General features: G+C 29.5%; 1 long non-coding RNA gene across 1 annotated transcript; it reads left to right on the plus strand.

The window, feature by feature from the left end:
- Positions 1–8,068: 8,068 nt before the first annotated feature.
- Positions 8,069–9,027, plus strand: LOC114408043. The gene is made up of 2 exons (XR_003665798.1): positions 8,069–8,595; positions 8,759–9,027. It is a non-coding gene; the product is annotated as an uncharacterized LOC114408043 (long non-coding RNA).
- The last annotated feature ends 4,375 nt before the right edge of the window (positions 9,028–13,402 follow it).

Consider the following 13,402-nt stretch of genomic DNA (forward strand, 5'->3'; position numbering starts at 1 on the left):
TTGCTTAAACAATAATATACTCCGCATACTATTTATAAAAGAAAAACAATAATATAATTAAATATGAAAACACTCTCATCTAGTTAGTTAAAATGGAATGAAAACGGAGAAAATCATTAAATATGACAATAAACACTTAGACTCACAATTTAATATTTTAATAAGTTTTAATTTAATCAATAAAAGAGAATCTTTAAAAGAGTATATTAGTAGCCTTTTTCTACCTATCAACCTACTCAGGAAAAAAGATAGAGAAAATAATTGTAGAAGCAGTTTTTTTTCTTCTTTCCTTTTCTCTTTAATTTTAAATTCGTTTTTTCTCTGATTTTTGTTTTCTTTCTTTTCAACCAAAAGAAGAATTACTAAAAATGCCAAAAAGGAAATATAAGAAGGTTGCGTAATAAAATATTAAAAATAAATTGAAAATCATGCTGAAAAGTATAAAATTATAAGTGTTAAGTAAAATTAATGGTTGAATGAATTAAAAAATATAAAATGATAGAAAAATAATAAAATCATGATTTATTTTAAAAATAATTAATAAATTAGATAAAAATGAAAGAAAATATAAAAAAATAAAAAGTAAAAGTTAATGTTTTAAAAAATACTAACATTTTAAAAACTGTTAGAAATTACTAAAAAAACTTGTTTATTAAATAATCAAATAAGTTTTTAAACTATTAAAAAAAGTAAAAAAATGAACTAAAATATATTAATAAATATAATCAAACAAACTTTTCAGTTTAAAAAAATTCAAAAATAATATAAATGTCTTGTCAAATATAGTTCCAATTACAAAATATGTTTCAAATGTATTTTTCAAAAGAAGAAGAGAGATTATGTTGAAAATCTGATGAGGGAGAGAATTATAAAGGTGAGAGTTTCCTTCTTAAAATTAAATATTCTAATCTATAATATAAAAGTTAATTAAAATAATAAACTGTAAATTAACTTTGGAATGTCTAATTCAGATTTTAAACACTAAGTTTATGCATTCAAAGTGTCTCAGCATCACATGTAATTCGAACCACATTCCAATTCTATGTTAATATGATGTGTGCTTGATTTGGAAATAAAACAGATACATTTTACCAACATCACATCCAATATGGATAACCAACTGATAGTTACTTCAAGAAGACAAGAGTCAAGATCCTAGGACGCACATCCAAACACAGATAGGACAGACGCAAATTAAAGCTACAGATGATCAGAGTAGCATTTATATATTTTAACGTGTTTGTGTATTTATGACTATTCCAAAGACACACTAATCTTGGGTTTGCAGGTGGTATACCCCTCCTTCACCTCCATTGTGTCAACCACACATGGGGTAATGCTATTCAAAAAATAATCTGAAGTTATTATAGTATATATAAGTTTTTTTTGTTGGTATAACAATTGACAAATTTATCTAAATCAAACACTACTATAAATAACAAAATTCATTTTTCAAATATTTAACGTGATTATATATTCATGATTTTAAACTCAAACTACTTATTAAATTAAAATGCAACTATTTGAAATGTGCTTGGATAACATAATTTTTCGGTTGGGTATCATTCGATTCAGAAGTTAAATAAGATAACATACAAGTTAATGCAAGAGAAAGTGCAATATTGCTATGTTTCAAAGTTACAAATAATTTTTAAAAAGTAAATTTATATGTTGTCTCACATATTAATTTACGTGCTTTTCAGAGAGAAAACGAGAGTGAGGGGGTTTCAAACTATGAGGGAGAATGGTAGCGCACTATACAAATCATCATTCGCATTAATTAAAGGCAAATCAGCAAGTTGCATGAAAACAAACTTTGAAAGGAACTCGCCTTCCTTTTGCAGAGAAGGACCAGCTGAGGAACAAAGGCTGCCTCTGGTTAGATGGTCCTATCTTCATTATTAATGCTTCTTTCTTTTTGTTTCAGCCACAAAGAGATTCTGCCATTCACAACTATTCTATAACTGTCTCACTAACTCCCTTAGCCCCAAAAGAATATCTTCTGCTCTCCAAGATCCAAATTTGTTAATTTTCCTTAATTCAGAAAGAAAAAAAAAATCATCCATGATTTCTCCCTCATTCCTTTTCTTTCTTGCCCATGATTCTCTCCAACATCTTGTGCTCGCTCTCAAGAACACATGATTAAGCACGTATGACGGTTTGGTTTAGAAAATCATGTTTCATGATGTATTTTCCCTATGTAGCAGCAGATGATCAGTGCTTTTGTCAAAGTTAAAATCTAAATACGTAAAATGTATTGCCCTTGAAATACAATTCTTTTGCTAGGGAAATTGTACAGTGATATGAAAGTGGATGCCTTCATGAATAAAGTTATACCTAGCGTGCGTTGCCTCCGTGAAGGATATATACTTGTGATCTCCGTAAACAAAAAAAAAAAAAAAAAAAGTGGCTTCATGGATACTTTGACAAAAACTCTTTCATAAGAAAAGAAAAAATCTTCCCAATTTTTGTACCAAAAAACTGCCCCTCTTCTGGAATTATCCACCCATTTCTACCTCCTATATGAGATTCTGGACTTTCCAAACAGGAGGAATTTTGAAAGAAATTCTGATGAGTTATAATATTTCTGTAACTCTTTTTCCAATATTTTCTCTTATTAGTTGAAAAATTCATGTGAGTCTTACTAGTTTGGAAATGAAACATGTGTATTTAGTAGAATTTATATAAATTTCATCCAATAAAAAGAGTGTTTCAAAAAGAAAGTTTTAGCATTTCTCCCTTTAGTATTTCCAAATTAATGTAAAAATACTTTCGGATATTATTAATTTTCTTGGATCTATTGCGAAAAATATTTGTGATCTACATCTACATCGAATAGGAATTTCTCTATTGGAATTTTGTCCCAAAGTGCCCCACCCATGTTCTCGCCTATTTCCTGGAAAGAGCGCATCTTGGTCTATTATATCTGTAACCATCCATACTATCCTTTACGTTGAGAATCAGACTCTTAATGCTATTTATGATTCTATATCCATCGTGTTGCTGTCATACTTGTACCCGGAACTTGTAATAACCTAATGTAGATTTAGTATGATTTCTGAATAATAATAATAATAATAATAATAATAATAATAATAATAATAATAATAATAATAATAAGATCTTTTTAACCAATATCATTATGACATTAGTTAAGAGAATAAAAAGAAAAAATATTTATTATGAACATCATAAGAGAGTGTAAAAAAATTATATATATCATAATTTTTTGCATCTCAATAAAAATATTTTTTAAAATTTTTTTAACGAATATGATAAGGACAATGGTTAATATTTACCATAATAACAATAAGTTTATTTTTTTAAAATTGATTTTTTTTATCAATTTTCATTCTACCTTTAACTCTAAAATTCTTTTTGTTTTACTAAAAATATTCATAAATTAAATCAAGTAATTAACTTGTTTCAAATACTTTTCTGCTAAACAAACCAAAATATCAAATTCCTAAATCAAACAAAGTATACATTAAAATACCATAGTTGAAATCAATAAAAAAAATAATAGAATAATTATTTGAAATAATTACAACTAGTCACGTAAAGTGAAGTGACTTAGTAACTTTTGTGAAGAAGAGAGAAAGGAGAGAATAACGGATTATATAAGTTGTTGATTGATGTTTTAGGAGTTAGCGAGAAAATTTGTTAAGTAAAAGGGTCCCTATATTTGTCTTCCTCCTGGTGTGGGCATAACTGTTATGTTTTTGTCTTTCTAGCTAGCTTGGGCAGAGGGGAAATGATGAAAGGGACTCTGTGATTTGGCTGAAAAGCATGTTCGGGAGAGAGGTACATATCGTAAATGATTCCCACCATCTGCAGCATCGCATCGCATGCTATACCATACATTCTCTCATCTTCTTCAACACTTCATTATTCTTTTATTTTCCGGGAGATCGAGCTTAAGTACAACTTACAAATAGCATTCAAAGTTACACATAAAAATATTATTCCTTTTTCAAAATGAAATTCATCTCAAACGAAACGAGAATACTAGTAGAGGAATAGAATTCTTGAACCTGTATCACAAATAATAATAATAATGCTTGAACACTCAATAATATATATATATATATATCAAATCATCCATAATAAGTGATCAATAATATGACTTAACATAAATTATGGGGAAAAACGTGCCCGTTGTCTTTGGAGCTTTTTCCAATTCCTTGAGTCCTATACCGTTATATAAACTCATTAACCTGTTAAAAATAAATTATGGGGAAAAGAAAATGAGTGATTAAGAAAATAAACCTATGATACTTACCAAAAATCAAGAATATAAACCTACGAGTAAAATTAAGAGATTAAAAAAAGTTATAAATTAAGAGATTAAAAAAAGTTATAAATAAGACAAAAAAGGAGAACAAAAAGGGAGTGTAAACAATAGAATAAGAATAAATTATGGTCATAAATGAAACAAAGAACAATATTATTGACTGACAATATATTGAACGTTTTAGTTTGTCGAAACGTGTGGTGTTGTTGTTGTTTTTTAATTTGTTAAAAGCTATATATATATATATATATATATATATATATATATATATATATATATATATATATATATATATATATGTGTGTGTGTGTGTGTGTATGAGGCAATTTTACTGGGGGTAAAACAGTATCACTTTGAATAATTATGGATAGTAAAAAAACTTCGTATATAATTGTTTACGCTGAAATTTGGTAAACAATCGCTAGTCTAAGTTAATTGCTTGCGAGACCAACTAGTGAATCTCAGGAGCATGTCATTTGTGTGTTTGCATAAAATGTCAAGTTTTTGATGTTCATCGTTGCAACGAACACTCAATGGTTTTGAGGTTTGCAGAAAGTAAAAATTCTTTGAAAAAATCGAAATGCTGGAAGTAAATAGACAAGGGAAAGGTAAATTGCATAATTAAAAAGATCAGCAAGTTCATTCGATCAAATGAACCATTTAACAGACAGGAATTATAAAGTGAAATGTAAATTGCATTGCATTCGAAATGTAAAGTTTACAGAAACTTAAAATGGTTCACAATCATACATTTTCCCTGCGTACTCGTTTCTCTCTGCGCTGGGTACTTTGAGTATATAAGGATTTGTAAAAATGATTTGCGACCTCGAAATCTGACTAAAAACTGCTATATATAGACATTCGAAAATAAACTGCCCTAACGGTCGAACATTATCCTAACGCCAAGTGTCCTGCTACGTACACCTTGCATGCACATAACTGCTCCTTAGAACGGTTATCCACATTGCTCGAAGTCGAACTGATTTTGTGAAGTTTTGTCAGAAATGACACTAAGTCCAGAAATCTTGCTGCATTGACTTCGACTCGACCATACGCCCGCTCGATTCGCCCAATGGTTCGAAGCCCTCTTTCTTGTCTTAGCCTTATACTTCGTAAATACTTCCTTGAACCTGTGAATTCCTTTCAATAGACTCTTCTTTCTTTTCGATTCGAACAAAATCTGACAAAATTCGTATTTAGAGCATATTTTTAGCTCATCAAAAATATGGGCTAACAATAATATAATTGTATATTTAAAACTTAATTTTTTTATCAAATGTTAGTTGTTAATTTTTGTTAAAATATTAATTAAAACTTAAATAATTTGATACTACTAATTAAAAAATATATGAAACTCATGTTAATTATTGTATGGGTTCGATGGTTAAATGTAAACGAGTTTGAACTTCCTAAAATGTAATTTTAAAAAAATCTTGAAATAAAGATTACTTTGATATCTGAATATGATGAAGGATTGATTTCCTATCATAACGTGAGAGGATAATTAAAAAAGTGGCGGAAAAAGTTACACTGTTGGAGTTGGGAGAAGAGGAGCACGTGAGAAGACCCCACAGAGAAGCACAGTGGTGGAACATATCAAATGCGCCCACGTGACCTGCCCCGCTTGACGGTTGTACGACCTCACCTCACAGTTGTTAGACCAAAGGTATCACTATCATGCACTTGGATTGGATCATATTCTTAGCCCTTTAGTTGTTCAAATTATAATTTTAAATTTCCATAAATAATAATTTTAAGTATACTCCTCAATTCTTAAAACTAAAGTAAGAAAAATTAAATTAAAATCAATCTTATAAATTATGCATATATTTAAAAGAATCTAATTTAATTGATTCAACATAATACATAAAATATTATAAATCTTTAATATATGTTTTTAATTCTTATCAATAAAAATTATGCATATTATTAATTTCAAAATCTACTTTACTTTAATCGGTTGAAAACTACTAATAAAAAATTTAAAAAAAAACTAGTAACATATTTTTTATTATATTTTCTATTATACTATTTATATCATTGATCAAAATTTATTTAAAAAAATTTAAAAATTATCACTAAAACTCATTAAATAAAAAGTGTGCCTCGCAAAAAATTGTGACAAATTTTTAACAAGTTTTGATCTTTAACAAAAAAAAAGTGTTTAAAAATAGATTAAAAAATATATTATAATATTTTCCATTTAGATAATGAGATATGTGAAGGTGGATTTAGTTCTAGTTCTATATTCATATATTAATACAGACTACAGTTAGTTGCGTCTATTTGGGTAGGAATTTGAATAGTCAAGCTATGACCTGGTAAGTTTGCTTTACACTTTGTATATATACACAATAATTTTTTTAGTTTTTTAATCAATATTTTAAGGATATCGATTAATAAAACTTTTCATGAAAATATATTTGGTGAATAACATTTTATAATATATGAAACGTAAAATTAAATATTTGGAGCGAGAATGTTTAGATTTTAATTAGTTGTTTTAAATGTGAGTGTTGAATATACAAGTATATTATTACTTAGAAAGAGAGAATTTGCTGTACAACAAATGAAATGGCCTCATTTATTCGAGCACTTATTGAAATTCGGGAATTTCTTCCCGAGGAGAAAACTGGAAATGGGATATTTTTTATTTATTTTCTGAAAAATGAACTTTGATGTCTCGAACAAACACAAACTTATATATTATAACTTAGAATAAACAATTTAAAGAGTGGGAGTCTCACTTCCATCACTCTTTCAATTATACTTTCTTAATGTTATTTCTTTTATCTTGTGTGAAAGTATATTTCACGCACTACTTTCACAATTAGCAATAAAAGAAAACTACTTCACGATCATCTCAGACTAACCTTGTTTACCTTGTCTATTAGGTTTTCTTAATCTATTATTTCTTTTGATTTATCATTTTTCTATACTTATCTCTAATTAAATATAATTTTTAAAGAAATTATCAATAGTCAAAATTAAAATTATATCACAACATACATTATTTATTATAAATCTAAAATATATATTATATATTTAAAAATATTTATGTATTATAAATTCTAGTTATAATATAGTTTATATTTTAAAAATATTTATTTATTATGATTTTTTACAGAATTTAATATGAATTTTAATTACATAGTAATAAACATTTATCCTTCATAATACATATATTAAATCTATAAATGAATTTTTTAAACATTCAATTAACAATTGTCTTTTTTCCGTATTTTTCTTTTCGTATCAGGCTACATTATCAATCAAATGAATTACTTATTTATTCTTTTTTTACTTTTCTCTATTTTAAGTTGTTGATAACTCAAAGTTATTCAAGAAACATTTTGGGGGAGGGAAAAGGAAATACTGATACCCTTAACTTGGGTTGAAAAATATTGATCAATTTGAACTTTGATGTCAAGTTTTACTCTTTTCGGCTCCTCCCATACTTCGATGCTTTTTAGCCCCAACAAATTCGGGGCTATGGGTAGAATTTGGGCTCACATACTGGCAAGCCCTTTAATTGAAGCCGCATGCTACTTGCCTTCTATTTTGCTTCTCACACCTCCGTTCTTTTGTTATTTTTTATGTTATAAAAATACTCCTCGTCTCTCTCACCTTTGAATCCCTACTTTGTTTCTTTAATTCATATTACAAAAATTAAAGATATATTAATTTTCGTGATATAATAGAACATTAATAGATAACAGTAATGTAAAAAAAAAAAGAAGAAAAAAGATGGGTGATGCACATCTTCCTTAACTGAATGCTGAAAAGTCCATTGCTGTTAGAGATTATTGAAGGACTACGAACTAAGAAAAAAAAAAGTAAATTTTGAAGAACCTTAGAATGAGCTGAGACTATGCAGCAAAATAATGTTGGGACCAAATTAATTGGGTAATGTTGGTGTTGGGGCTTTAGTGGGGCGGGTGCTACTTGGTTGCTGTCTCTGAGGCATAGGAAATTGCAAAGCGGGAATTCTGAGGGGCAAAGGCAAAGCGGTTAATAATGGTGGCCAAGCAAATTAGGAAAGAGCTTTCTCATATGCTTCCAGTTAGGGAAGCGTATCAAGTTGCGCTTAACTCCTGAGGATGACCATGCTTTCCTAGCTCCACCTCACCACTTCATATTTTCAGGATGACAAGAGCCAAAACATCACCAAATGAGGATGACCATGATTGCGATGGTGAAGATCCTGAAGAAGGCATCATTTATGTGGACTAGATGCCTCCCTCTGTATCAGTATCACTATTCTGCCTCTTTCATATTGACAAACCTTTCAGTGTTGATAGGTATGTTTTAATGAACCTACGTCGAGCATTACTTTTGATAATCTTACTTAGTGCTTAAGTATAGTTTTATTTTAAGATAAATAGTTAGTCTCAAGCTTTCATCAAGATTTGTCCCAAGTTTGGTTTGCTTCGTTCAGTTAACAGATCAATTACTTATGTGCAGTGATTGCAAACACTTCACTAAAATGCATGCTGGAAAGATGCTGTTCTAGTCTTGTAGTTGTGACAACATTATCTGAACACAAAAGACCTTGCGTTGTCTACCCCCAAGTGATGTAGACCAATTTTTGGGTTTTCTCTCCTTAATCCTTATATGGCTTAACCCAGGATGTTACTATACAAGAGGACTTGCTGTATAAAGTTCTTTTCCTTGCTTTATTTCTGTAAGTCGAATTTATAATGTTTACTACTGCTATCCGAATTTGGGGAAGCTATAATGACCTCTAACTTTTTTGGATCTCTTTTTTCCCGTTCGAATCTTTTTTCTCTCTGGGTAAATAGCTCAACGAGATGCATGCACATGTGAATGTGGTATCCTTAGGCCGTTCCTTTCTTTTTACATGGAATTCGTTTAATTTAGGGGGTTGTCTTGTCACTTTAAACTGCTATGTTTCCATCAGGAATATAGTACTGGCAGTCAGCCATGGTTAGAAATGCCTTTGCTTTGCACTTATTTCATTTTCATTCATCCAATCAACCTGTTAATGATAGTCTCACAAGCTCATAAGAATTTCAAGTTGCTATCGCAAACTGAGAATTTTAAGTTGTTCGTAGAGAAACAGTGTTGTATTTTCTTCCCAAATTATGTGGAGAAAGCTGTAGTCATATAGGCTATCACAGTATATAGTATACAAAAAAGTTGGTTATCACCCTCAATACAAGGGGAGCATTGGATGTTAATCGCTGCTACAATATAAAGGTGGGAAATTGCAATGTAAAATTCCTGTGGCCTTATATTATGATATGTATCAGAAAGCATACTCTCCTAGTCTCCTTTGAACAAAATAAATTATATAAATTATGAAAACACTTGTGTTGTTAAATAGGACAAAATATCTATAACGAATCAATTTCTTATATAGTACGCATTTTTCAGAATTTAAGCATTATATGCATTTTATGTACATGCATTCAGTACCAGGCATGGGAAACGTAGAAATTGCAAACCTTTTTCAGCAAATTGTTCGCAAAACAAACACTACATAAGAATGCAGCTGAGATTTCAAAACGTGTGAAAAAAAAAATATCAAAGAAGTTACAAACAATAGAACTTTGCACTCACTTTTTCCCAGTTGAAAACTATATTAGACCCAAGGTAGTCTGCACGTGGTCCTCCCAAACCTTCAAGTTGAATTCTACTGGGTTATTAGATCTCAGTAAATTGCTACAATGGGATGAATCTTAGACGGAAAAACATAGGGGGAGGTCATCTATAAAGATTTTCTCAAGTCAGTTTAGGTTAACGGTATACCTAATTAGGGTAGGAGTTGTACTTGGAATTTGGAGTTTTGTTTCCTTTTATAGGCCCCTTCTACTAAGATAAGATAATGTAGTTATCTTATGATAAAATATTTATCTTCTGGCAAGATAGGTATTCAGATTCTTCTACTAATAATATTTATCTTCGGTTTATAAACACTAGATACCACAATCACCATCCCTGTTTTAAACTTCAAAATGATCAGCGATTCACCGTACAATTTGATTGTTATTTCATTTTTAATATTTATTAGTCAATATATGAAAGAAACTGGAAAAAAATATCAGCCAATGAATAATCGAAATTCAAAACAATAACTCCTTTGTGCAGTTTTAAAGTCTATCCTATGTCGTCCCTATGTTTGCTACCCATTTCTCCTGGTCACCGGGCATTTGGGGCTCCTTCTCATATGACTAAATGTCAAAATCTCTTTATCACTGTCACAAGATTGTTAGATTTTCAAGAGGGAATAGATTCACTTATTATATCATCTATTGATAATAGAGGCCATATTTTTTTTATGCTTACAGAGGCCATATTAAAGTTATGGAATGCGGACTGTTATTATTTATATAAACAAAAAATACTTTACATTTTTGTACCTTCCGGGTCAGATCGAGGCCCGACCTCCAAGCCTTAGCCTATGTACAGTACATATAACTGGCATATACGTTATCATGCACGGAAATTCATGAGATATAGCATAACATTTTGATAATCATAAAGTGTCAACCCGTGATTACTAGGGAACAGATATACTGAATGACAATAAATAATTCTTTACCTAACCTAGGTAGACAGTTTAACCAATACACTTCAATGCTTTGAGTTAGGTTATCTCCGAGCAAATCTTTTTTGGAACCCTTTTAAAGAAATTATTACATTAATCATGAATTTTCTAAAATAATAAATACAATGACTAGTTAACATTAATTAATTTTCATTCCGTTAGAATGTTAGATTTAATAGAATTTCAACAATATGTATATGAGAAAATGCTTGATTCACACAAACATACACGCATGTAGAAGAAGGTGAATGGTCCATGAGTAGAACGAGTGATTGAACGTCTATAAAGTTCATTAGTTACTCTCATTCTTGATGGTAATCATGCACAAAAGACTCATTGAGTCAAAAAGTTATTCTAAGAAATATGACAGAAAATGCACTCTTGAGCATCCGGAGTGTAGTCATGTAAGTTAATTGAGTCAATTTAAGTCTTTGGAAATATACTTTGCAGAAGGATGAGATGAAGAGTGCCAACATTTGAGTGTTGTTGGACTCTTATAAAACTTGATCAGTTGCCTTATTAGGCTTTTGCTGGACTTGAAGATGGTCCAAAACAATTTTAAAAAACATTATTTTAATTTTAAATTATCCTATTAGTTTAGTAAATTTGCTCTCTTGTTTCCCTTTTAGGTAACCTTTTTGTGTTGTGAACACTCAGCCCATTTAAGGCCTAGTTAAATTATAAAGTGTTCTACAAGCCAAAAAAAAAAAGGTTAATAAGTAGATTGTTTTTGGATTTCATAACTGCCGCAACAACGTTATTAATTACAATTTTAATAACGATATATTATATTTAAAATGACGTTGAAGATACATTAATAATAATAATAAAGGTGTATTAATAATATTTTTCATAAGAACTTTTCATTCTTGATTCATTAATTAGTTAGCATTTGTCTAAAATAAAATAGTATTATCACATCCTATGAAAAGAGTGTAAAACGTGTTTGGAGTGGGAAAAATATAAGAATCAAGAGAAGTAAAAAAAAGGAAACGAAAAGAAAGGAGAGGATATATATGATGGACGATGTAAATAAGAAAGGAAGATAAAAATAATAGGCCGATGTAGGTGAAGCGTAAAAGAAAAGAATTTGAAAAACTAAAATTGTTAATTTGACGAACAATTATTATTTAGCAGTAGTTTGATTCATTAATTAATGATTATCTTGCGGTGCAGGTTCGCCATTGGCGATAGACGTATACATGTGGTACATGCACTCGCTTACGGACTGAAGATGTAAGAATCAGATTTTATAACAACAAATTAGAATCTATCTTATCTTACTTGATGGAATATCAACTAATTAACTTTTCTATATGTAAGGTCCACGAAAAAAGAAACTGAAAGTTGTCAAATAAAATTCCCAAGAAATTAATACGGTGCAGTGTTGAAGAATCCAATCCAAACGAAAAGGAGAGAGCCTCTCAAAGGAAGCTCTGGAATCCGGATTCAAAGTCAACGGTCAGTTTCCATCTACAAGGAGAGATTCCCAATATTGGTGCTCCACATTTTAGGAGAAAGAACCAAAACTATGCTAAATTTGATAATCAAATATTTGCGATAATACTATGTTTATACCAACAAATTGGATAGTCTCGATTTATATATATTAAGTGACTGAAATTGGTTTTTTAAAAAGTGAGAAAATTTAGATACAGTTATTTAAATGCTGTTTTTGTTAATTTTTAATTAGAACTAGGGTTTTATTATGGTGATTTGTATAATCTTTTAATGAAAAATCTATATTATGCAGATTATTGAAGTCAAATTCTAAATCTAATTGGCGAGAACAACACCCGAAAAATTGCATCTAAAGTTTTTTCTTTGCAAAATTGATTGAAATTAGAATTGATTTTGAAGTATTTTATATTTATTTTAAGTGTGCACTAAAGATATTTTACAATCGATAGTCTTTTTTATAAAAATTGATTGTCAAAAAATAAATCCTTTTGAAGCATAATCAAATAAAACATGTAAAATATTATTAAAAAAATTTATCCAACACAAAAACGATATAAACTTATTCTAACTCAAAATTAATTATAGACCCAAAATATAAAACATGTAGATATTTTTTTAAAATTACGTTAGTCAACATTTTAGTGTGATTTTAGATACTGATAAAAACAAAGGCACACTGTTAATATTATTTAAAAACTATATTTCTTGAATATGTTGTCGCTTAGGCATACATGGTCTGGTTTAAAAGAGTACTTTGTACCCCCTCTCCCCCTAAGATCGGATTTCGATGATCGGGCCTCTCTCAATTCTTACTTTCAGTTACCCGTAAATGATACTTAATATTTGAATATTTTTTTGACTAAATCTCCTTCCTAGGCACAATCTAGTTAAAAGACCAATACCAAACGTTCATCAGGTTTTACACATTGCACTTGGATAATACAGCTACAGTCTACAAGCTTGTAGGAGCAACTACGTCAAAACACGGCACCTAGTATAATTAGGATTTCAATTTGGAAATGTTTAAGTTACTATCCAATTTTGGGTACATAGCTAGATATAGTAAAGAGAGAGCT

This window comes from Glycine soja, chromosome 4, assembly GCF_004193775.1.
Source record: "Glycine soja cultivar W05 chromosome 4, ASM419377v2, whole genome shotgun sequence".
Classification (NCBI taxonomy): Eukaryota; Viridiplantae; Streptophyta; class Magnoliopsida; order Fabales; family Fabaceae; genus Glycine; species Glycine soja.